This window comes from Lonchura striata, unplaced genomic scaffold (genome assembly GCF_046129695.1).
Source record: "Lonchura striata isolate bLonStr1 unplaced genomic scaffold, bLonStr1.mat Scaffold_202, whole genome shotgun sequence".
NCBI classification, from domain to species: Eukaryota; Metazoa; Chordata; class Aves; order Passeriformes; family Estrildidae; genus Lonchura; species Lonchura striata.
Window position 1 is genome coordinate 149036 of NW_027461128.1, and position 24576 is coordinate 173611.

Below are 24576 nucleotides of genomic sequence, written 5' to 3' on the forward strand. Positions count from 1 at the left end.
AGAGAGATAAGTGGAGGGCTAAGGCCCGCAGAGGGGGTGAAAGTGGGGTGCTGGGAGGGCCTTTAGGATCAGGTTTGGGGGCAGGGATGTGCAAGAAGTGTCCCCTTAGGCCAGCTAAAGGGAAAGTGTCTGTTTTGATCACAGTGCTGAGGTGCTCAGGGCAGAGCAGTTCTGGTGTGTGTCCTGTCACTTGTCTCTGGTGCACTCTGTGTTCTTTGGGTCTCTCGGTCCTTTCTTCTCCTCAAAAGCTCTCTCTGCCTGTCCTGTGTCACGGGTGTCTGCACGTATTTGTCCCACAACTGCTCTGCCCTGCTGCATAGCCTGTAATAGCACAAGTCCTGGGGACTTGAAATTTGTCATTTGCAGGGTGTAGTTGGGCTCTAGATTGTATGGGGAGATTGACATAACATGTTTGGTGATGCTAAGTTGTCCTGCAGCCATTTGATACTAGTCCTAACTTCCTTTCAGATGCTGACAACTCCAATCAGTGGCAGAGAGCCCCCAGTCCTGAGTGAGGGTGTTGCCATGATCAGGTCAGTCATTGTTTGCATTTGCAGGGGCAGCCTAAAGGGTGACCGTGTTACAGCAGTGTTCTTTGCCTTTATTTTTAGGTGGTCCAGGCAGATAGCAGCAGTCAAGGCCAAGTGTGCCAGGTGAGCAGTGGACCAAAGCAGTTGTTTTTGCTCAGGTTTTAGTTTTTGGTGGAACTGTAAGCATCCACTGTTGTTTGTGTGCTTTAGGGAATCCACTCAGTGTACTCATACCTCTGTCTCCAACTGGCTGATGGACCGGGTTTCATGCACGTGTGGTCTTGCCAGAAGCATTACAGGACCCTGTGACAGAGCCTTCCAATTTTGCATTTCAAGGTCCCCTCCTGGTAACCCACAGGAATGGGCAAGGAGTTGTGGTGAGGCAGGGAAGAGGAGCGAGGGTACCCTCAAGTTGCAGCAATGCCATGTCACCTTGTCTGCCCTTAACCTAGGTGTGCCTTGAGATGACGGTGTCAGAATCCAAGCGCGCCTGAGGTGTGTGGCCCAAGACTTCTTGGGAGACGGTGAGTAGCAGAATTGTCAGGTTCTGGCCCATGTGCTGTTAAGGTAGTGCACTGATGTTTGGTTTTCTTTCTCTTGGCAGAGCAAGAGATAACAGCCTGGTGACAACTGGAACTTCCCAGACAGGCACGAGGCCTCGTTCTGCACCTGATGGGGATTTGCATCCCCAGATATGTGCAAGATAAGTGGAGACCTACAACCCACAGAGGGGATGGAAGAGGGGTGCCAGGTTGGGACTCCCCAGGAGGGGTTTTTGAGTCAATTTTGGAGATGGGGATGTCCAAGAAGTGTCTCCTAAGGCCAGCTAAAGGGAAAGTGTCTGTTTTGATCACAGTGCTGAGGTGCTCAGGGCAGAGCAGTTCTGGTGTGTGTCCTGTCACTTGTCTCTGGTGCACTCTGTGTTCTTTGGGTCTCTCAGCTCTTTCTTCTCCTCAAAAGCTCTCTCTCCCTGTCCTGTGTCATGGGTGTCTGCACGTATTTGTCCCACAACTGCTCTGCCCTGCTGCATAGCCTGTAATAGCACAAGTCCTGGGGACTTGAAATTTGTTATTTGCAGGGTGTAGTTGGGCTCTAGATTGTATTAGGGGATTGCCTTAATATGTTTGGTGATGCTAAGTTGTCCTGCAGCCATTTGACACTAGTCCTAACTTCCTTTCAAGATGCTGACAACTCCAATCAGTGGCAGAGAGCCCCAGTCCTGGGTGAGGGTGTTGCCATGATCAGGTCAGTCATTGTTTGCATTTGCAGGGGCAGCCTAAAGGGTGACCGTGTTACAGCAGTGTTCTTTGCCTTTATTTTTAGGTGGTCCAGACAGATAGCAGCAGTCAAGGCCGAGTGTCCAAGGTGAGCAGTGGACAGGAACAGTTGGTTTTGCTCAGGTCTCAATTTTTGGTGCAATTCTAAGCATTTATTCTTGATTTTGTGCTTTAGGGAATCAACTCTGAGTGCGCATACCTCCGTTACCAACTGGCTGATGGACCAGGTTTCATGCCCTTGTGATCTCGCTGGAAGCATTACAGGACCCTCTGATGGAGCCTTCCAATCCTGCATGTCAAGGTCCCATCCTGGTAGCCCTGAGGGAATGGCCAAAGTGTTGCGGTGAGTCGGGGGGGAATGAGATTCCACTCGTGTTTCAGCAATGCCATGTTGCCTTGTCTCCACTTAACCTAGGTGTCCCCTGCGATGACGGTGTCAGAATCCAAGCACGCCCAAAGTGTGAGGGCCAAGAACCCGGGCATTCTGAGGAGGATGGTGAGTAGCAGATTTACCAGGTTTTGGCCGATGTGCTGTTCAGATTGTGCACTGATGTTTAGTTTTCTTTCCCTTGGCAGACCAAGAGGTGACAGCTGGAACTTACCAGACAGGGAGATGGCGTTCTTCTGCACCCAACAGGGATTTGCATCCCCAGATATGTGCAAGATAAGTGGAGGGTTATGACCCACCGAGGGGCGTGATAAGCGAGGTGCCAGGTTGGGACTCCCCAGGAGGGGTTTTTCAGTCAGTTTGGAATTGGGGACGTCCAAGAAGTGTCTCCTTAGACCATCTAAAGGCGAAAAGTGTCTGTTTTGACCTTAGTGCTGAGGCATGCAGGGCAGAGCAGTTCCGATGAGTGTCCTGTCACATGTCTCTGGTGCACTCTGTGTTGTTTGGGTCTCTCGGTCCTTGCAGATATTCTTCTCATCAAGAGCTCTCTCTCCCTGTCCTGTCCCCTGGTTTGTCACATCCTGTCCTGTGTCACAGGTGTCTGCACGTATTTGTCCCACAGCTGCTCTGCCCTGCTGCATAGCCTGTAATAACACAAGTCCTGGGGACTTGAAATTTGTCATTTGCAGGGTGTAGTTGGGCTCTAGATTGTATGGGGAGATTGACATAACATGTTTGGTGATGCTAAGTTGTCCTGCAGCCATTTGACACTAGTCCTAACTTCCTTTCACATGAAGACAGTTCGAATCTGTGGCAGAGAGCCCCAGTTCTGGAGGAGGGTTTTCCCATGATCAGGTCAGTCATTGTTTGCACTTGCAGGAGCAGCCTAAATGGTAACCGTGTTACAGCAGTGTTCTTTGCCTTTATTTTTAGGTGGTCCAGGCAGATAGCAGCAGTCAAGGCCAAGTGTGCCAGGTGAGCAGTGGACCAAAGCAGTTGTTTTTGCTCAGCTTTTGGTGGAACTGTAAGCATCCACTGTTGTTTGTGTGCTTTAGGGAATCCACTCAGTGTACTCATACCTCTGTCTCCAACTGGCTGATGGACCAGGTTTCATGCACGTGTGGTCTTGCCAGAAGCATTACAGGACCCTGTGACAGAGCCTTCCAATTTTGCATTTCAAGGTCCCCTCCTGGTAACCCACAGGAATGGGCAAGGAGTTGTGGTGAGGCAGGGAAGAGGAGCGAGGGTACCCTCAAGTTGCAGCAATGCCATGTCACCTTGTCTGCCCTTAACCTAGGTGTGCCTTGAGATGACGGTGTCAGAATCCAAGCGCGCCTGAGGTGTGTGGCCCAAGACTTCTTGGGAGACGGTGAGTAGCAGAATTGTCAGGTTCTGGCCCATGTGCTGTTAAGGTGGTGCACTGACGTTTGGTTTTCTTTCTCTTGGCAGAGCAAGAAATAACAGCCTGGTGACAACTGGAACTTCCCAGACAGGCACGAGGCCTCGTTCTGCCCCTGATGGGGATTTGCATCCCCAGATATGTGCAAGATAAGTGGAGACCTACAACCCACAGAGGGGATGGAAGAGAGGTGCCAGGTTGGGACTCCCCAGGAGGGGTTTTTGAGTCAGTTTTGGAGATGGGGATGTCCAAGAAGTGTCTCCTAAGGCCAGCTAAAGGGAAAGTGTCTGTTTTGATCACAGTGCTGAGGTGCTCAGGGCAGAGCAGTTCTGGTGTGTGTCCTGTCACTTGTCTCTGGTGCACTCTGTGTTCTTTGGGTCTCTCGGTCCTTTCTTCTCCTCAAAAGCTCTCTCTGCCTGTCCTGTGTCACGGGTGTCTGCACGTATTTGTCCCACAACTGCTCTGCCCTGCTGCATAGCCTGTAATAGCACAAGTCCTGGGGACTTGAAATTTGTCATTTGCAGGGTGTAGTTGGGCTCTAGATTGTATGGGGAGATTGACATAACATGTTTGGTGCTGTTAAGTTGTCCTGCAGCAGTTTGACACTAGTCCTAACTTCCTTTCAGATGCAGACAGTTCAGGTCAGTGGCAGAGAGCCCCAGTCCTGGGGTGAGGGTGTTGCTATGATCAGGTCAGTCATTGTTTGCATTTGCAGGGGAAGCCTAAAGGGTGACTGTGTTACAGCAGTGTTCTTTGCCTTTATTTTTAGGAGGTCCAGGCAGGTAGCAGCAGTCAAGGCCCTGTGTGCCAGGTGAGCAGTGGACAGAAGCAGTTGTTCTTGCTCAGGTTTCAGGTTTTGGTGCAATTGTAAGCATCCATTGTTGTTTGTGTGCTTTAGGGAATCCACTCAGAGTATGCCAAGCCCCTGTCACCAACAGCTGATGGCCTGGATTTCCTGTGCTTGTGAGCTCTCAGGAAGTATTGCAGGACTCTGTGATGAAGCCTTGAAGTTTTGTATTTCAAGATTGCATCAGAGTTGCCTTTGGCAATGGCTGAGGAGTTGCGGTGAGTCGCCGAGGTAGGGAGGGGGAGCCAAGGTCCACTCGTGTTTCAGCAATGCCGAGTCTCTGTCTCTTCTTAACCCAGGCAGACCCTGCGATGACGGTGGCAGCCTCTGAGCCTGGCCAAAGTGTGCGGCCCGAGCGTTCTCAGGAGAACGGTGAGTAGCAGGATTGCTGGGTTTTGTCCATTGTGCAGCTAAGATCATGCAGTGATGTTTGGTGTTCTCGATTGTAGCTGAGCACGGGACCACAGCCCGGTGACCATAGGACATTCCCCGCAGGCGAGGCAGCCTCCATTGCCAGGCGACGTGGATTCTCATGCCCAGATGGCTGAGAGATAAGTGGAGGGCTCAGGCCCGCAAGGGGGTGAAAGCGGGGTGCTGGGAGGGCCTTTAGGATCAGGTTTGGGGGCAGGGATGTGCAAGAAGTGTCCCCTTAGGCCAGCTAAAGGGAAAGTGTCTGTTTTGATCACAGTGCTGAGGTGCTCAGGGCAGAGCAGTTCTGGTGTGTGTCCTGTCACTTGTCTCTGGTGCACTCTGTGTTCTTTGGGTCTCTCAGCTCTTTCTTCTCCTCAAAAGCTCTCTCTCCCTGTCCTGTGTCACGGGTGTCTGCACGTATTTGTCCCACAACTGCTCTGCCCTGCTGCATAGCCTGTAATAGCACAAGTCCTGGGGACTTGAAATTTGTCATTTGCAGGGTGTAGTTGGGCTCTAGATTGTATGGGGAGATTGACATAACATGTTTGGTGATGCTAAGTTGTCTTGCAGCCGTTTGACACTAGTCCTAACTTCCTTTCAGATGCTGACAACTCCAATCAGTGGCAGAGAGTCCCAGTCCTGGGGGCGGGTTTTCTTGTATCTTGTATCTCTGTCGGCTTACATTGTATGCACTTATGTTGCACCTACCTGTGTCGGCTTCTATTGTATGTGTGTATGTTGCGCCTACCTATGTTGTCTTATATTGTTTGTGCTTATACTGTATGTACCTACGTTGCCTTATGTTGTTTGTGCTTATACTGTATGTACCTACGTTGCCTTATGTTGTTTGTGCTTATACTGTATGTACCTACGATGGCTTATGTTGTTTGTGCTTATACTGTATGTACCTACGATGGCTTATGTTGTATGCACCTCTGTTGTGGCAATTGTGATCGGAGCTGCCTTGCCCGGGCACGTAGTCACACTCAGGTAGAGCAGTTATAAAGCTTTGCCGTTCATCTGTTCTCTACGGGGTTTGGGGTACAACACTGATGGGCCCAGAGTTGGTATAGCTCCTAGCTCTCAGATAGTCAGTCACTGACCGCCTCCCCTTGTCTCGTAGGTCCCCGGGTCCCTACAGAATTTCCTGGAATCTACCATTTGACATGGAGGTCCTGCGGTCAGAAGAAGCGTTTAAGCATATTCTTCAGTGCAGCGTTTCACGTAAGGGTGGCAGCCAGCGTGTCAGCAGAAGAATGTGTGAGAGTGTGACTGTCTGTGTCTGTCTGTGAGAGTTTGTGTGTGCTTGTGTCTGCAGCTGTGTGTGTGTGTGTGTGTGTGTGTGTGGAGCAGTTCCAACCTTGTGTGTATGGCCTTTGCCTTTCAGGGGGGGTTTTCATCAGGCAGGAGGATTTTTTGGGAGTCTCCGGAGCGAGTTGCCGTGAATGTGAGTTTGTGCGTAACGCGAAGGGGGCGTGCACGTCGGCGGAGCGTTTTGCGCCGTTTTTGTTCCGGGTGCGTCATAACAATAAAAGCGTTGTGGACTTTTCTGAAATGGAGACACGGTTATATTGTGTCAATATGTATTTTCCTTGTAATACATTATATTGTTCTGTCTTTGCAGGTGTTCCTGTCTTTTGATGTATTTTGCTATATGTAAATTGGACTTGTACTTGTGTGCCTAGGTATGATGTATTCTTTGTTGTATTTGTCTCTGTACTTGCATTTGTATGCATTGTTTCCCTGTGTATTGCTGAAGTTTAAATTAAGGGAATAAAGATTAATCAGCCCTAATAATGATGCCTCTTACCCTCTGTCCTGCCCACCATTCATCTCCTGTCTTTCTTTGGTGTGGTTGAGTCGTATCATTCTCACCCTTTTTCTCCCTTTGCCTCTTACTTTCCTCTTTAGTCTATTCCTCACTTTATCCTTCCATGTGTAACTCTTTGTCTCTGGCTGTGTTTTCCTTTGTTTCCATTTCTAAGACATCTCTATGTTTCTCTAACCCTATTTCCTTCTCACCCTGTCTATTTTCTTCCATTCCTCTACATGTATTTCCCCATGTCTCTTTGTCTCTTTCAATCTAGGTTTCACTATGTTTTCTTCTTTTTTTTCTCTTTGTCAGCCTTTGTCTTTCTAACACTTGCTATCATTGTCTTTGTCTCTGACCCTTTTTCCTTTTCTGTCCAACTTTAACTTTTTTGTCTAACTCTCTATTTCTTTCTCTCTTGAACCCTACCTTGTGTTCAGTCTCTCCATTTGTTTTCCTGTAGGTTTTCAGCTCTATTTCTTCTTTTTCTTGTCTCTCTATTTGCTTTTCTCTTTCATTTCAAGTGCTTCCTTTTCTGATTGTCTTTCACTCTTTTTCTCTTTACCCCACCTTTCTTTCCTCTTTCTCTGCCTTTCTCTTTCTAATCTGACTTTTTTGGTTTTTCTTTTTATCTCTGACTCTTATTTTTCTTGCTTTGTTTTCTTCTTACTCTCTCCTCTTCCTTTTCTTCTCAGTCTTTCTTCTTCTCACTCTCTCCTCTTCCTTTTCTTCTCAGTCTTTCTTCTTCTCACTCTCTCCTCTTCCTTTTCTTCTCAGTCTTTCTTCTTCTCACTCTCTCCTCTTCCTTTTCTTCTCAGTTTTTCTTCTCACTCTCTCCTCTTTCTTCTCACTCTCTCCTCTTTCTTCTCACTCTCTCCTCTTTTTCTTCCTCTTACGCTCTCCTCCTCCCTCTCTCCTCTTACTCTTCCTCTTACGCTCTCCTCCTCACTCTCTCCTCTTTTTCTTCCTCTTACGCTCTCCTCCTCACTCTCTCCTCTTTTTCTTCCTCTTAGGCTAAATACTTGTATCAAACATTTTAAACAGCTCTTTTATACAGAAGTGAATACATTAAAAGAGAAAGGGAAAGAAAATAACTGGTAATATATTTCAAAAGTCAAACCAGTATTTAATTTCTGCATCAAGTATTGCAATCAAAGACACCTAAAAGATTCACCTTTCCATAAAATCAAGGTTTTAGTTATTGAGATGGTGGTTTACTTATTTAGGTGGTTGTTTTTTGTCCTTCTAACAGCTTGTATTTTTAACTGTTTAGTCCATCAGCAGACAGACACCCTGTCCATCTTAACAGGCCATAAAAATAGTGCAGGTGATGACATTGGTTAGCAACCTTTTCTTCATCATCATCATCATCATCTCACATTAACCTAGAGAGACGAAAGGCACAAGGAATTCAAATTATTAGCTTTGAGAACTGAAATAAAAATCTTCTTTCTACAATTAGCCTACATATAGTGGCATTAGAAATACCACTTTAAGTTCTGAAAGTACCGGAAGGAATTTATACCCAAAGGATCCTAATTCTTTGGTAAGTCAAAACTGCCATTTGTACCTGTGAACACTATCACTTGGAGAAAATGCAACACTTAGGAAGAGTTTTAATTGTTTTTTTCATTACTTGACTGTGTCATTTTTTCTGAAGTTTTTACAGCTTCTTGCATTCAAATGAAGGAAGATTAAGGCTGGATGGTTAAGGTTGTAATGCAGCATTTCAAAGTAATATTTGTGAAGATGTACTAGAAACTGCATTGCTTAGAAACCTATTATTTCAGTAATCCTTTCTCAGAACTTCACAAAGGTCCTCTTATTGTGTCTCTGATAAATAAAATGTGATTTCTATTTAGAAAGAATTAAGGTAGTGAAGACTAACTAGAGAAGAACATGCAACCTTATAGATACTGAGGCAAAAAATAAAGCAAAATGGTTAGTTGCTGGTTCCAACTGGTATTTTTAAGTCTGTATGGCTAAGCATCTCTATCTTAAATTTGTGATCTTTCTGCAATTTTGTATTTATGGGGCTTATGCCTGTTCAGAGTAATTAGTGTCATTTACATTAGAACAAATACTGAAATACAAAAAATGAAAAGTTATTGGCAAATGGGATACAGAGTAGCAAATCTGGAAATTAGACGCTGCTGATATTTATCTGTAATGAAATTTGGCATAGGACCAGCAATAGCCAGAAGTAGGTAGAATATCCTGTGATACAGCATCTGAAATTCATCAAAACCCCCCCTCCAAATTACCTTTGGTATTGTAAAAGTTTCCATTCTTTTTATTATTTGTACTTTATTAGAGGCATCTTGTCAGTACTACTTTTTCTTAGCCTTATCCGGAGATGCTTTCTTATGTCTGACTCCTGAAAGTCTCTGTGCAGAACCAGAGTTCTGCAGAGCTTTTCCCCCTGTATTCCTTCCCTTTTCTGTCTTCCCAAAAGCTTTTGGGATTATGGCTTTTACACCATAATTTACTTAATTGCCTTTTCGTGTCAGAGAATTCTTATGCATATAACATCTCATTTTTAACTACCTGCTTGGTATTGCTACAACATCAAAGAACTTATAAAATTATTCTTTGTTCTCTTACTAGATTTTTTGCTTTGTCCTTACAGAATCTTCTCTGATAAATAGAAGTGGTAGTGCTTTTTATTTACTGCCTTAATTTCCTGCAATAAAAAAACACTCTATGTTTATTAATCATTCAACGACAAAGGGTATTCTGTATTGGAGCCAAAATTGTATACGTTTCTAAGCAACTACAGCATTTTGCTTTATTTTCTTAAATCTGTTTCAGAGCTTTGATCAAATTGCACTCTCCAATTGTTTTCCAAAGGGTGTAATAAGAGAAAAAAATAACCATTTTTATAACGAAATTTCAAGCCAATAAAATCCTTAAAGGAAATTTGATTCTGTAAATGAGGACTAGGAAGAGGAAGGTCATAAGAAGTTACATCATCTAAGTTTAACCATCCCCTTAGCACACTGATCTAAAACAGGAAAAGCGTATGAAAAACTGCAGAGGTGTCTTCTGAGAAGGTATATGCACATTTCACATACTTCTTGTTCTGTATCTTTCTTCTAAACAGTGATTAAAGCAGCTCCCAGTACAGATCTGTAACAAATTCATGAGCAAATCTGATAAGACGTGTCTTTGAGTAAACTGTGAACCTAACCTGACAACTAAGATAACTAGTTTGTCAGTTGATCTAACCGCACCATTCTTTTCTCCTGTATCTGGTTTCTTTTCTTCAGAATTAACCCAGTACTTTCTCCCCCATCGTGCTTTACAAACAACCTCCCTATCTGCTTTTTGTGCCCTATGAAGCCAAGAGGAGCAGTGATGCACAGGAACACTGAAACTCCAATGTCTGGTCAACTAAATCTGGATGATGCTCTTTAGGAGCAGCAGAATGATTTTCTAACTGCAAAAACTGTTATAATACCACTTATTTAAACTTGATTTCCTGTTCACTTGTGAATTGATTATTTGACCTTAAATTGTTATGGTTTTTTTGACCATAAAGCCAGTTCTGATTTGCTGAGTTGATGCCGTAGAAAATACTTATATTTACATGGTTCAGCTGTTCGCAGGTAAAGTTGCATGATTCAATAGCCACTGGACATGCTGAGTTCTGACTGGCGTGTTAAAATTTTTCTAATATGTGGGAACTCAAAATGTCTCTCAGACATTTTTAGAGGTTCCAGGCCTTGGTCAGAGGCATTCTAGACCCTGGCAGACAGCTGAAAAACAGCTGTGATTTTGAGTTTGAGCCATGGAATGAATTGCCAACTTTGGAGGTGGAACAAGCAATCACAAAAGGTTAGATAGTATAGTAAAAGTAGTTACAAAGTAGAGGGGAAATTTTTTTAGTATTGTACAGGGGGGTTTTAACGCATGTACATGGGGGTCAGAAGTTCTAAGATGGAGGAAAGTGGGCTGATCCTGTTCTTCCTCCTTCTTTTTCCTTACCTCCATGTTCTTGGTGATGTTGGCACTCACAGATTGGTTTAGAGTAGAAAAACACTTGGCAACGTAGGTAGTAGGTATTGGGGAATAATTATAAACGTGTTATACGTAATATATCTTATAAAAGATAGCAGCAGCCCTGGGCGGAGAGGGAGACGAAGAAGGCAGCAGATCGAGAGGATGTCAGGGGGTGTGTGTGCCTCTACCCAGGCCGCTGATCAAACAGCCGCAGTCCAAGAACATAATCTGTTAGATAACTAGCGATAAACTGCCTTGAGACCGAACAGCTAAAGCCTGCGGAGTTTTTCTTTGGAAGCACGGGTGGGAGGAGGAATTTCACCACCACATGAGACCCCAGAGCAAGGCCGGGGTTCTCACAGTAATAAAGATGCACCCTTTGTTTATCCACCTTTGTCATTTATACATCCAGCTGTGAAGCTCTCCAGCTTTGCAGTGCTGTTTACTAGGACAATTGAATACCATAACTTCCCAAATTTGGTGTACGTGACCAATCAATATGCAGATTTTATAGCCATAATTTCACACACAGATAATTTGTTAATTGGGCTGCATGCTAAGCTGAGGAAAGCAACACAGCAAATAGTTTTTGCTTTTTGATAGTTTCTGCCATGTCGAGCTCTCATTCTGTCCATTGGTAATGATTGTACCTCTCATGGGAGGAAATCTGACGGACAAACATACAAAACAATCCACTATTTGGCATAGAGGGAACTAACAACAATAGCCGAAGTTTAATATTTTGCTTCCTTTGTCACCTAAGGGTGTGGAAGGTATTCTAGTTCATTGAGTTTATATTCTGTCACTGATCTTTAGCTGAGGGACACAAAGATATATGTGTTATGCGTGTTTGCATATTTATGTGTTTATATATGCATGTAGATATAGACATATAAAAACACATAAATACACACAGGTGGGGGTGTATGTATATGTATGTATTTATATATATATGCCTGAGGTCATATGTGTGTGGGATTCAGTTTGTGTTCTGTTAAACCCAGCCCTCTGTGTGTGTGTTTGCACCTCGTCCACAGGAGCTGGTTACAGTCCTGGCTATTGAACTGTTGTTGTTTTCAAGCTGTAATTTATTTGGTAATGATATACAATGTTTCACAGTGATAAGGAGTCAATAATGAATATGTTATGCTTTAACATCATAAAGACATCCTTAGGAAAAAGTCCCTGTCTTTCTCCAACAGTGATCCATATGGTGTGCTACTAAAAGGAGAAGATCTCTGAGTGAACAAATGTGAAATAGTACAGACTTAATCTTTATTGCTCTTTTCCTATCAAGATAGCCTTTGTTGTCTGGCCTATGAAGACACTGCAAGACTACTCACTCATACAGCATTGTTTTATTGTTCACTTTTATTTTCTCTAAAGCAGACCGGGGTTGTTTTTTTCTTTTTCCTTTGCATATGTCTTAAGAAGTTGACCTTTAGCTTTACTAATGCAATTAATAGTTTTTGCTTCCTATCTCCTATAAATGATGTTGGTGAAATAGGTCACCTGATTTCATGTTCTAGTAGGTACAGTCAGAGAAAATTCTGGCTATGTAAATTATCATATTTAATTAGCATTATTTCTATCCTCTTTATTACACATTTTGCAATACTATTGATTGTTGGACCTAGAGTATCTTTTGTCCTCAAGCCACACACCTAGAAGTCACCTAAATCTTCATTTTTTCTGAGGATAATTCAGCTTGGAATATTTTTTTTTAAATCTAGATTAAGAGTAAATAATTTAAATGGAAGTTTTGACAGGACCACACGTATAAGGTTTTGAAGTATTTCAAGACTACGAAAAATTGCTACCCTGTCATCTGACTTTTTAGTCTTTATCTAAGACATAAACCACGTGTTTGTTTGATGTTTGATTTTTTGTCATAAAAGGAGTAGGTGCTTTATCAATAGACTTTATTTTAATCAATACTGCCTTGATTATTCCCTACATGAATCCAATTTTTATTTCTACTGTCTAGAGTGGGAAAATATGAGAAAGAGTTCCCCACATCAAATCCATCTGCATCATCTCAGAGGCTGCCTTCAGTAGCTTAAACATGACTAAACCCCTCCCACTGTTACACTGGAAAGAGTCTTGCTGACTCAAAACTTTAAAAAAACCTTGTAGTTTTCACTCCATTTAAATGTGTCACTTTTAATAGCAAAACAAGTAGAGAAATTCCAATGTGAACTCATTTTAGAGCAATGACCAAGTATTATGAATATTTGACTGCATTTAATCTTTCAGTTCCTTTTCTTATTGCATCCTTAATCCTACTCCTGAAGGGACTTGGATTTAAATACAGTAGAATTTCCAGTGTTGAGCAAATCTCTGGTTTCATACCTGAAGATCTCCTTAGTTCAAAAATCCACTTTGTAATTAATTTTATTTATGCTGTGCAACTCTGCTTTCCCAGATATTAAAAAACATATTGGCAAAGAATATGACATTATTTCTTGAATAAAATGACAGGAAGTAATGCAGCAAGATTTTCTGCCTTGAGAGTCACCTGACTTCTCCATTCAGTGACTTTATATTCCTATTCAGGGATTATTATACCTAAGAGATCCAGAGTATAGCCAAGAGAATAGTAATAGAGAAGTTCTAACTAATGCTGATTTTCTACTGTTTGTTACTATTTCCTCACCCATAAAAGGCACTTGTAATTAATTTTCTGTTCCCTAGGACCACCTGTAGAAGTAAACTTCACTATTGGTGATGAGATTTAAACACGAAGAAAAAAAGCTGGGTAAGTATGAAGTTGTTAAACTCGCTGTCACAAGACTGTATTGTTGAAGACTGTTACAGGGATGATGGGAGTCTGGGATAAGTTTAGCTATGAAAACTTAGTTCCATTTCATTAAGTAGGCTTAAAAGAAGACCCAAATTGGGTTGGTTTTTTGCTGTTGTTGTTGGGGTTTTTTTGGTATTTTGGTTTTTTTTTGGTGGTTTTTTTTTTGGGTTTTGTTTTTTTTTTTTTTTTTTTTTTTAGACGGAATATTTTTGGAAAAAATATGAAGTAGTTATCTCTGACATTTCTATTGACAGGTTGCCAAGACATGTCTGGGGAATCGTAATGATTCAACATCTCGTTTGGAAGCAGCAGAAACAGAGACAAGCTTTCAGGTATTCTCTTCCAGAGTAATTTGTGGGGTTTTACTAAAAAGTCTCATGAGATTCAGTTACTTAAAGTATACTTACACATTCTTCACCAAGTTCTGTCTCAAAAGAGAAGACTACTTAATTCAGACTTTGTCTGTGTCTGATTGCAATTGACCTGTTCAAAATGATTTCTGGCTGGTAACAACTTGCAAACTATGAAATATTTGGAAAGCTGGTAGTCAAATGAATTAGTAGTCAAATTACTTAATTTGACAGTGTGATGTGTATAGCCCTGGAAGCAGGAGTAAGGAGAGTTATCCAAAATAATTAAATATTAAATACCTATGTGGTTGTTTTCATACATATATACATAAAATATGCAGTGATATGAAGCTGTATGTAGCATCAGACTTGTATGGTTTTGCACTGTGAAGGTTGTTAATGATGCTTTCTTAGAGATCAGGACCCTTTTCTAGGGACAATTCCATTGCCATGGAATTTTAACAGACTTTTTTATTTCTGTTTATGTATATATGTATTCTATACACCATGTTTTTACCTTTACAGAAGTTTCACAGCCCTCCATGGACTAAACCTGAAGATGAAAAATCACCTGAAAAAAAAGAGAAAAAATACGTAGAATCAGTTAGTACACCAGAATAAAAACTCTAAATGCTGCTAACCTACATTGAAAAATGCCAATCACTTCATGTTCTGCTAGCACAAAGGCATGAAATGTCCCAGGTTTCTAAAGCATGCGTTTTTCACTATTCTATGAATGTCTGTAAATTAGTCTATAACAGACCATTTAGTACCTTCCAGCAATAATCCAAAATTGATGTTTGAAGAAGTGCTTTGTAAAGCAGTCCAGTTTTTGAACTCTTGTTCTACCTTATCAGTAATTGTATACTATAAATTACCTGTTTTGTAAACAACAGTCATTCTCAAGTATGTTTCTCACTGTTTTATTTCATGTAATTTTGTGGCAGATTCGGTTCTAATATTAAGAGGCAGTCAATGTGGAGTGGGGGAAGATATCTGTGTAACCATATTTGAAGTACAATCCTTAAGTGCAACTGCAAAAAGACAACTGTGTGTGTGGGGGGGGGGTCCATGTATGCTTACCTTTTAGTAATTCCATCTCAAATCTACTTACTTACACAATAAAATATGCTTATTGTGTTCTTTCTTTCCTCAGTGCTATCTTAACTAGTTCATTTTTGAACACTGAAAAGCTGACAGAATTGGATTTTAAGGGATGGAGATGGAGAGAATCATTACTTTAAGGATTCAAGCAAAAAAATGTGCAGGTGGTACTGAGTTACAGTGTCATAGCTTGGATGGCAGCCGTGGGAAGTCGGTTTCATCCCTTGTGTTTGTGCTGATCTCGACGGGATGGAATACACTTCCAAGGGGAAAGCCCTGTTTGGTCCACTACAGTTGGCCTTTGATCACTCCATCGGGGAGGATTGATTGGAATCAGCTCTGTCACTCATGGATTCTTTTCGTTTCTCCTTAGTCACACTCTATGACAAGAAAGCAGAAAAGAAAGGGAGAAGAGAGAATGTTTTTCTTTTTTGGGTGCATGTCATTGTTGGTCTAATTTAAGAATTCATATGCCATATCTTTTTGAGATGCAAATCTTTCAGGAATGGATGCAATGCTATCTATCCCTAGCAAGAAGTGTCTTAAGCATTTGTAACTTGTAAACTTCCACCTTTGTCTTAATGCACACCTCAGCACATTTTCAACTAGATTTGAAGTAGTTATAATAATTTACTTTGTCTTGCTTTGTATCAGTTTAAAAGCAAATAGACAAATCTTTTATTTGACTTAGTGATGCTCTGTCTTCAGTTTTAGCATTTAAGACTTTACCTCTCCTTCAACAGTCTCCTTCAATACCTCCTTGTCCTTGCTGGTGTGAAAAATGCATATTTTATGATTGGCTTTTCTCAAAGGCTATAATGAATATTATAAGTGTAATGTTAGAAAGTTATGCTGTGTTCATTTGCTTAAGTAGTGTGTTAAATACAGTTTTAGGTTCTAACATAATGTTAAAATAGAGACTATGTAGGTGGGGAAGTTTTTTTTTTAGGAATGAGATACTTACTTCAAAGAACACCTAAATCTTCCAAAGGAGAGGAATTTATGGCTTCTTATCAGAAGAAGCTAATTTCTTCAGGCCTTACTCGAAGACACCAAGGGATTAAAGGAAACAATTAACATACAACAAACAGAGTTTCTTGTTTAAAATAGAATGCATTCATAACCATAAAGGATATATAAATATGCAACAAGTATATTAGTTTAAGGGTGATTCCTTTATTCACAAGTCATGCTTTTCGTAGCTTAATGTCCGAGAACATCCGGACGTCCGTAATTCTTTACTTTTTTTATTGTCTTGTAATTGTCCTAACTCTAAGCTTTAGTACTCTAATGATATTATTCTTTTTATAGCCATTTTATTATTATTAAACTTTTAAAATTTTAAAAACCAAGCGATTAGCGTTTTTTTTCACACTGGTATGAGTAATCTTTCACCCTGACATTTTGTATGTGCTCCTCTACTCAAAGATAGATAGTTGCAGTTTCTCTGCCTCGAGAAAACACAATTTTAAAAACTAAAAAACCTCATGAGCTGACCAAATGATGACAAAGTACGGCTTAAGACTATCCATGTGAAGAGTCAAAACACATGAAATCATGGCTACAAAGTTTATTTCTCTTGATTTCCTGATGCCCCTGGAATGATTTGGGTCTCAGGAGGCACCTGGGAGCCTCCGTTTGTGTCCTGGGCGGGGCCGTGGCTCTAAAAGGGGTAAAGGCTGGAGGAAGGGGGGTCCGGGGGGGAGAGGGAGCAGGGGCTGGGATCGGCGGTGCCCTGGGCATTTGCATCTGGGAGCGGCCGCCGGTTTCCCGATGGGAGCCCTGGAAACGGAGCTCGGAGTCCGTGAGAGATGCGAACGCTGCAGCTGGAGCGCTGAGAATGGAGGCTCTGCCGAGAATGTCGTCTGGTGAGTCTCCCGATGTCCCGTAGCTAATGCTGTGCTGGCACCGAGTCGCCTCATTGCGATTTAAACTCTCTTGAAAGACGCTGAAATTACAAACTGGACTACAACATGCGCGCGGGGAGCTTCGTGTCCCTAAGGAAATGCTTTAGGGATGTGCAGCTTCTGAGCTGCAGCAACAATCCCCGCTCCCACAGAAACCTGCTGGGCCGTGGTTCTAGGGCAAGGGTGCCAGAAATGTGGCACCTTCAGTGCCACCCTAACAGGGATTTCCCTGGGAGCTCTCAGGCTCGGGAGGAAATGGTGTTCCTGCCCCTCTGGGAAAGCAGGGAGCGGGATCGGTGCTGCAGCTGTGTCTTTTTCCCGCTCTCCGCAGCTGTTCCAAGGATGCCCTGGAGTGCTCTGGCTCACGGCAGGATAATCGATCCGTGTGCCTGGGTGCGCAGCTGGGTCAGTCACTGGGCTCCCGTGGAACCCCTGAGGTTGGAAAAGCCCTTCGTGCTGCTGAAATGGCCCCAGGACAAACCTTCCCAAGCTGGAAGCAAAGCCAGGGGCAGGGAGGGAAATCCAAGAGGGTGGTGGGAAGGGCTTTCTCCCAGCTCTGGACGCCCTCAAGGCAGGGGTGATTTCTAAGTGTTGTTAAATGCTGCAGCAGCTCTGTCCCTACGTGAGAGCTGCCTCAGCTTGGGCGAGTGTGAGGATGTCCAGCTCTTCCTCAGGGCTTGGAGCACGGCAGGGTGCAGAGCTCAGGTTAAATCTTGTTTAAACACTTTTAATATCAAAATGTATTAGAACAGAGACCGAGGAAATAACACACGAAAGTCTGTTGCAAGCATAGGTACCAGCTGCCTTTATTAAAGATCCACGTTGACGGATGTTTTGTCAGACCACTCTGAGGCCAGAATGTGTCCAAAAAGCTTCACTAACCCCTTGTTCTTCTGCTGGTAGGGCAGCGTCTGACCCCAGGTCTCGGGGGCTGCGTGGAGAGTCCTCCCTGGAGCAGGTTCACCCCGTGAGGATGAGCCACAGAGGTTCAGTTCTTGGAGCAGGTGAGGATCTCTTTTACTTAGTAATTGCTTTTGCTGGTTTTAATGTCACAGCTCCGGTGTTCCTTCAGGCATTGTGCCCTGCAACAGCACTCGCAGCTCCTGTGCTGGGCAGGGAGCAGTTCTGCTGTGGGAAATGGACTTGCAGAAAATTGTCAGAGTTTGACAGGAGGTTTACATAGTATGTATCTGAATGGAAAATTTGAGATAAGAAACGCTGACTTAGAAATGCCATGGAATAGGACATTGAGAGAGATAAATCTTCCTCACACAACGCACCAGTTTATCAGATTATGCCCTTTTCTGACCCAGAAATAAGGCAACTGAGAAGTGTTTTAAAAAACTTTTATTTCATTTTCAGTCTCACGTGAAGGGTGAGACAATACAGATGTTATAATTCATGCCACCGCAATCAGAAGCCAACTATTTCCTAATTACAATACATTATAAGCGTTTCTTGGCCTATTAGCTTTTGCTACACTATGCCTTAAAACCAATCATCTGAAATTACCCCTCATGAATCTTATTAGAGTGCATCTTTCATAGTTCTATTTCTCTAAAGTATCTAGTCTTATTTACAAACTCATCCTTTAAAACTTGTTTCCAGTTCCATTTCTCTCTCAACAGGGACGTGCAGTGAAGGACGGTGCAGCAGGGAAGGGGAGTCTTTACAAACTCTATCAGTATTTCTCCCAAAATTGGGAGAAATGGGGTGGAGCAGAGATGGGGGTGGTTTGGTTTTGTCTGGGCCGGTTATTCCTTGCGCAACGTTTTAAATCTGTTGTAGGATTTACTCTCCAGTATCTTTCTAACAAAAGCTGACAGAAATTTAGGTCCAGGGTTAGAAGTTGGGTCCATTCGCTGCAAAACCTTGCCCAGGCTGGAGGACCGGGGTGATGGCCGCTCTCAGCAAAGGTTACCTATGAATACCGTGTCAGATTTCCCTCGGTGCTGGGCAGGACAGGTGAGGGCTTGGATCAGGAATTCTGCAAACAAGGCCTGTGTGATGTTGGTTTCTTGTGTTTTTCAGGGCGCCAGGGCTGGCACAAGGACTCGTGCAGGTGCCGCTCTGGCACGGGAGCCGTTGCCCTGTGGAGCCATTTTAAAGGTGTGATTATGGAACATTTTGGAGGCCGTTTCTGGAATTCCATTTGTAGCTGGATCTCGCTCCGAGTGCAGCGGTCCAGGTGAGGGTTCTGACCTCTCCAGACTTGTGCTCACCTTGGTACAGCCTGGAGCTGGAGCAGTTTTCCAGGGAAGTGGAGATGGCTGAGGACCGGCGCTCTGGGAAGCAGGGACCCGCTGGGATTTGCATTTGCAAAGCTGACGTAAAGTTTGTAAAAGCGGCCCGAAATTCTAATTCCTGCGGTTTCTGGGGAGGAGGTGCAGGTCACCCCGAGAGCGAGATCAGAACTCGTTTGTGGCGAGGAGTCTGAAGGTGCCACACCTGGCAGGAGCTGTGTGCTCGAGGCAGTCCCAGCCCCGGAGGGAGGCTGACGGGCTCTGCTCACGGCTGTCCCCAGCTGTCCCCAGCCCGCTGCTCAGCCCCGGAGCTGCTCTGGATCCGGGCTGTCCGTGCTGGAGCGCCCTGCTCCCCGCAGGGCCCTGCCCTAACCCACGCAGAGAGAGCCCTGCCGGCCAGAGTTTCCTTTTTTCCTTTGCGATCGCTGCGCGCTCAGCAGGGAAGGGCCGGGGCTGCTCTTGGGCCGGGGGCACTCGGGGCTCAGGCAAACCCAGCCCCGGCGCGTGGGGGTTCACAGAGCGAGCAGCTGCCGGGGCTCAGGAGCGCTCACGGCTCTTTGTTCCGAGGCAGCCGGAATTTCTGACCCCGGCCTTTATTTGGCTTTTCCAGCCCAGCGCCTTCGCTCGGCTCCGCTGCACCGAGGGGACTTTTGCTCAGCGCCTCCTGTCAGAAGGTGCAAACTCTCCGTTCAGCCCACACAGCCCCAGCCCTGCCCTGCGAGCCCTTCCCCATCGTGCCCACGCGGTTTCTCTCTCGCTCAGCCGGGGCAGGCTCTCACTGACAGCCACAGAAACAGAAGGGATTGCCTTTTATTTCATTCTTTTCCTGCTTAATGCCCGCGTCTTGTACTTGCACATCAATCCCAGCTTCTCCCGAGGCTGCAGATCAAATCTTTCAGTGTCCGTGGGAGTTTCTGGTTTTCCCGTTCCCACGTCTCCCCTCTCCCTCTGTATTTAAAAAAAATAAAATTATTAATGGATTTTGTTAAGCATTTGTTGCATATATTAACATAAAGAAGGTGTTATCGTTATTATTATTATAATAATATAATTTAAATGTATAATTTTGTTATAAGATTTTAAAATTATGGTGTTAAATTTTATTTATTGTTATATTAGTTATTCTTATTTTTGATATTTCTTAAAGTTGTACACTTTTATAAGTAGATTTTATGTGATTAGATGCATTTATAACTTTTATTCAATTTTTATATTTATGTTTGTGTGTTAATAAAAGAAAATTTATTGTTGATTTTTTGTAAAACTGCGTATTTAATATTTTATATTTGTTAGAAAGGTATTTAGTGTAAGGGATGTAGAATTAGATCGTTTATTTAGATAATATTTCAATTGATTTAATTATTTTAGTGTTGTTGAAGTAATAGGTGGTATAAAATGTGATCCTACCATTTTTAAGTTTCAAGGCTTAAAATTACTTTTATATTTTGATTACTATTGATGGATAAATGACTTTTTTGTTTTAAATTGGTAACTATTTTTATATTAAGAGCTAATAATGTAAGGGCTTTTTAATTATATGGATTACTTGTAATGTTTTTTATTGGTATATTAAGTAAGTAGGTAAAGAATGGATTTTTTTTGAGAAGCGCTAGATAAATACAAAGTATTTAAACTTGAAACTTTAGTTAAAGTTACTGAAATGTTTGTTTTAGGTTGGTTAATTGGTAAAGTGATATAATTAAAAGTAAATAAAGTAAAGAGAGTAGAAGTATAATATTTGATAGAATTTTATACTTTGTAAGTTATTAAATAAGATGTTTATAATATTGATTTTTATATTTATAAAAAAACCTAAAGTTTCTATATTTTGGTGGGTGCAGTACAAGACGTCAGGCGTATGTTGCAATTCTCGCGTAATCTACCATTTGTATTTACATAGTGTAGTGTATCTTTGTATTTACATTGGTGTTTTATTTGTGGAGTGGCGAGTGTGTTTTTTGTGTGATCTGGTTTTATGGTCCTTATTGAAATTGACTTGGGTTTTTGTACTTGTTGAGATATAAGTAAACTTTATGTTTTGACATGAGAAATAAGTCTTGTTAAGTTTTGTTTTATAAAATTGTATAGAGACTTGCAAGATAATGGTATAAGTTGTTATAATTTTTCAGTTATAAGCATGAAGAAATATAAGAATAAAATAATGTACGTAGTAAAGAAGAAATTGACAATAATTAGGAATTACTTAGATAACATCTATAATTAGTAACATAGGTGAAATTATATCATTAGTAAGTATTAAAAGATGGTATGTTATTTTAGAGTTTTTAACAGTTGATAAATGTTAAATTAGTAGCAAGTTAAATAATTATGTGTGGATAATGATTTTTTAAGTTTAAAATAAAAATAAGTTTATTTGTTATATCGATAAAGTTAAATTGTTAAGTTAAAATTATTTGAATTTTATTTTTGACGTATAAAATATTTGGGTTTCTTGTTAATTATTTTATTTAGGTAGAGTTAGGGTTAGGTTCTAGTTTAAATTTTAATTGGTGAATGTTACTTAATGTATTCTTATATAATGTTTCTAAAAATAGTAGTTAAGAGTAAAAATGTTAGGATTAAAGATGAATTACATTATTTAATAATTGGATTTTTTAGAAGTGTTTTTAGAATAGATTTGAGTATAGTAAACTTTTGTTTAAAGATTTGAAAGTGGTTATGGACAGGATTGTGAGTTTGGATTTGGATATTGAGAGTGTGAAGGTGGAGAAAATGTATGAGAGAGCGATTACTTAGTGTGAAACTTAGAAATAGAAATTAATGTTGTAGTCGGGTTTTACATTGAAGTGATTTTGTAATAATAACTGAGGAAAGTGATAAGATTAACAGTCTGGAGGAGGTTTTTAATAAAATATATTTTTTTTTAGTCTTGAAAAATATTTAAAACTGTGAGATAACATTAGGTTAAATTATAGAGTTAGTGTAGAGATTAGTTAGAGGGTTAACTTGTTTTAAGAGCTGTATAAGTAGAGAATAAAAAAAGTAGGAATTAGAAATTTTATGTGTTTTTTAGATCATTATATAAAGAGATAACAAAGTACATGAAAGTTGGTTGTAAATATTATAATAATATTTAATAAATATTGCTTATTATAAAAATTATTATATAATTAGTATATTAGTAGTAAGTGTTTGAAGAAGTTAGGATAACTTTAAAAATATATATTAAGGAAATAGAGTAAAATTCTTAAATAGCATGATATGAATAGTAATTGCTATTTTTTGGTGTTACTTATGAAAGATAAAAAGAGTAGAGATTGTAATGAAGAACAGAATTTTTGATGAAATTGATGACATAATACACTATATTTTTTTAACTTCTGAATAGGTGTTTGTTAGTGTTTTCTTTTAGTTGTTGTAATTTGAGTAGTTTCATTTTTTTTAAATAAAATTAACCATATACTGTATAGTTTAGAGAAGTGATTTTTAATAAAATTTAGGGTAAGTTATATTACATAACATTTAAATTTAGACTGAATGAATTTTGATAGTAAGGAATAATAAACTTAATTTTAATAGATAAAAAGAAACTTAATGTATTTATTTAAATGCATTGACATTTAAGTTTGTTTGATTTTACTAACACTTAACATATTGAATGTTGTTATTTATAAGTATTGAAGGTTTTTTAAGTCTTTTGGTTTTGGAGAAATTTTAGCTTGTTGAGTTGAGATTATTACTTATATCTTTACAGAGTGGTTTTATTTATTGGGAGATATGTTTCTTAGTCATAGATTTTTATTTATGTTACATTTCAAATGGTACTAATTTGTGTAGTGGGTTTTGTTAAATGTAGGATATCGATTGGATTGTTTTATATTTTTTGTGGGCTTGGACAAATGGTTTTTGTTTTTTAAGAGTTTTTGATTTAGAATTTGAAGAGTATTTGGCATTTGGAAGAAATAAAATCGGGGGTTTTTTGGATACGGTCGAGCTGTATTTTTAATGTTAGCAAGGACTAGTTTTGGTACGTTATTTTGATTTTTTTGTTTGCTTACGGGGAGGGTCTCCTGTTAGATGTGGAAGCCTGAGACTGGCACAAGGAATTTTTGTCTAATGCTTGATGAGTCTGTTTTATGGGGAGGAGGTGTTATTTTAAGTTTTATAAAATACACCGAGAATTAGTTAAAATCGTGGAAGAAACATTATGGTAATTAAAGGGCGCTACGTTTAAAGAGCTATAAATCTTTTTAAATAGCTGCTTGACGTAAGGCGAGCTTAATCTCCCTTTTCTGCCCCAGAAAGCATCGGGCACGTCCGCATCAATGGCACCACCTCTGCCCACTGCTCCTGCTCCACCCGACCAAAAGCAAGAGCAAAAGTTGGTCGGGCTTTAAGAACTTGCAATAACTTTGAAGCAAAAGAAATCACGTTTGTCTCCCGCGCTTTTTCCTTTCGGGTGCCGCACTCACCTCTGCGGACACGCGCCGAGCTCTCGCTGCAGGAACCCGTCAGGCCTCGGTGGCTGTGAGTTCACGCTCCTCTCCCCGGGGAATTGAAAGAATTGCTGAGGAATCGCAGAAATGTTTTCTGGAGCCTTTCCCCTTCGGTGCCCCTGTGCTGTGTGTGGGACGAGGGCAGAGGAGCCTCGGGCTGGAAAGGGGCAGGAGAAAGGCAAAGGGACCCGCCGGTGTCCCCAGGGCACCGTGGGGAACACAACGGACACCGCGCGGGCACGGGGAGGTGAGGAGTGACAGTCTGGGCCAAAATCCCAGCTCACCCCAGGGAAATAAGCGAGGGACATTTTGGAGGGGAAAGCTGAGGTCACGAGTTCACCCAGCCCGGCCACGTTGTGTTTGCGCAAAGCGGCACCAGAGGTGAAGGTCAATCCTGAGCCAACCCTGCTCAACCTCTAAGTCCCAGAATAAATTCTACAAGCTGTCCACTGAGGGACTAAAAATACACAAAAGAGAACCAAGAGCATTCCGAGAGCAAACCAGAAGGTTCCTGGCAATCCCGTTGCAGCGATGTCACAGCCTTTTTGACAGAGCTGTAAGATTTTTATTTCAATGCTGCGTTTCTCTGCTGGGATCATTCACTCCGTGGGCTGTGGGGATTTTTTGGGTTTGAACTCCCTCACGGTGGCCCTGACACTGCTCAGGAGCTGGAGGAAGAGCAGAGCCAGCGCTCCTGGCAGGGGCAGGGAGTTTTCCCCCACAGCAGATCCAGCAGCTGCCCTCCAGCCCGGCCAGGAGGGATCTGCTTTGGCTCCTGGCTGCTCCAGGTGACATTCCAGCAGCCTCATCTCCCATCCAGCCCGGCCAGGAGGGATCTGCTTTGGCTCCTGGCTGCTCCAGGTGACATTCCAGCAGCCTCATCTCCCATCCAGCCCGGCCAGGAGGGATCTGCTTTGGCTCCTGGCTGCTCCAATGACACTCCAGCAGCCTCATCTCCCATCCAGCCCGGCCAGGAGGGATCTGCTTTGGCTCCTGGCTGCTCCAGGTGACATTCCAGCAGCCTCATCTCCCATCCAGCCCGGCCAGG

The 24576-nt window shown here is 41.9% G+C and overlaps 2 long non-coding RNA genes across 4 annotated transcripts; one reads left to right on the forward strand and one right to left on the reverse strand.

The window, feature by feature from the left end:
- The first annotated feature begins 5853 nt into the window (after positions 1-5853).
- Positions 5854-16273, forward strand: LOC144248627 (uncharacterized). 3 transcript variants are annotated; one of them, XR_013341936.1, is made up of 6 exons: positions 5854-6076; positions 6240-6367; positions 13359-13422; positions 13722-13799; positions 14343-14519; positions 14974-16273. It is a non-coding gene; the product is annotated as an uncharacterized LOC144248627 (long non-coding RNA). The 3 variants fall into 3 exon arrangements; XR_013341937.1 differs by having other exon boundaries at positions 14343-14420; XR_013341935.1 differs by lacking the exon at positions 14974-16273 and having other exon boundaries at positions 14343-14972.
- Positions 16274-19865: 3592 nt separating this feature from the next.
- Positions 19866-24070, reverse strand: LOC144248629 (uncharacterized). The gene is made up of 2 exons (XR_013341941.1): positions 23505-24070; positions 19866-20019 (listed from the first exon to the last, which is right to left on the reverse strand). It is a non-coding gene; the product is annotated as an uncharacterized LOC144248629 (long non-coding RNA).
- Positions 24071-24576: the final 506 nt, after the last annotated feature.